The following is a 1,333-nucleotide window of genomic DNA, read 5'->3' as shown; positions in this document are numbered from 1 at the left end:
GCCTTCTCCCGACTCCAGCCCTGGGTTCCTCTGCAAAGGATGCGGGGCAGGTACTGTCACCCCCACCACTTAGGCGCTTGAATGAAGATCACTGTCATTTGAAGTCCCTCTGCCCACAGATCCTAAAATGTAAAGGAAGGGGACAAATGTGAGAAACGGGGCCCCCTCCTCAAGCCAGCGGTTTGGCCACAGTCCCAACTTTTCCCCCATTGGTAGAAGTTCCACGGTAGGCTTTCATCCACGTTGATCCACCAGAATTTGAGGCCAGGGGGCTCAGGGACAGTGGGGCCCCCCATATGCCACCTCTACAGTGGGTGGACGGGCGGGGTCTTAGAGTCTCTCTGGAGGCGAAGCGAGGATGCCGGCTTTAGGTCTCCATCTTCCCCCACCACCAGGGCCGGGGGGCAGGGGAAGCAGTCGAGGAGGCTGAAGGTGCTAGTGGTAGGGAGCGTCGGGGCAGGGCGGCGGGGCTGCGCGGCGCGAGGAGGGGACGCCGGCCGCCGGCATTTCTTGGCTGCTCCCCGGGCCGCCCCTTTCGCAGGCAGCTGCCCTGGCCCCAGGCGCAAACTCGGAGTGTCCAAGGCGAAGCACTTTGCATAACACGAAAGTTTCGACCGGCGGATCAGACGATCGAAATGTTCCTAGCGGAGATGTGCAGCCGTGCTGGCCGTCGAGGGGCCGGCGGCTGGAGCCTGGGGGGAAGCCGGCGGGGGGTTTTCCATCGACTTCTGCGGGCTGGCAGGGCAGGAACGGCCCCGGCGCCGCCCCGGGACCCGTAGGCTCGGTGGAGAGGCCCGCAGGTGGCGACGGAGGCAGAGAACTGGGCTCCCGAGGCGGGCGGGCGGCTGGGCCAAGCTGAGGCTCAGACCTGGGGCCGGATGAGGCAGGGCCGCTGCAAAGCCGGTCGGAGACTCCCGAGGGTGCGGGGGCGCCAGGCAGCTGCCGGGAAGTGCACAGGAACGAACGCCGAAGTGCGGGAAACTGCCTCCGCCCTCTTCCTCCTCTTTGCGGTGGGGACACGCTGCGACGTCCGCATCCTCCCCAGCCTCAGTGTTAAGATCGCCGGGTCGCCTAGTCGGGGCCCCGAGGTGTTTCAGGCCATCTGGGGCCCAGCTGCCGGAGCACAGGGGAGCATGGGGGCACAGGGGGGCATGAGGGCCCCGCAGCACGGCGGGCGGCGCCGCTAGTTCACCAGGGCCCGGTCCCAGAGAGGACACCCAGGGCTTGGCAAGGGCGCAGAAGGCGAGGGCACACAGCGGAGAGAATTCCTGGGTTCCCCGAAATTCCGGGGCGTGGGGGAGCAGGACGACCCTCGTGAGGACGCCGGCACTGC

The 1,333-nt window shown here is 66.9% G+C and overlaps 1 pseudogene; it reads right to left on the bottom strand.

The window, feature by feature from the left end:
• Positions 1-122: 122 nt before the first annotated feature.
• On the bottom strand, positions 123-1,333 carry LOC108298916 (annotated as a pseudogene).

The sequence above is a fragment of the Cebus imitator genome, unplaced genomic scaffold (genome assembly GCF_001604975.1).
Source record: "Cebus imitator isolate Cc_AM_T3 unplaced genomic scaffold, Cebus_imitator-1.0 Scaffold1196, whole genome shotgun sequence".
In the NCBI taxonomy this organism is placed as follows: Eukaryota; Metazoa; Chordata; class Mammalia; order Primates; family Cebidae; genus Cebus; species Cebus imitator.
The sequence above is the reverse complement of the archived record's forward strand: the minus strand, read 5'-3'. Positions and strand labels throughout refer to the sequence as shown.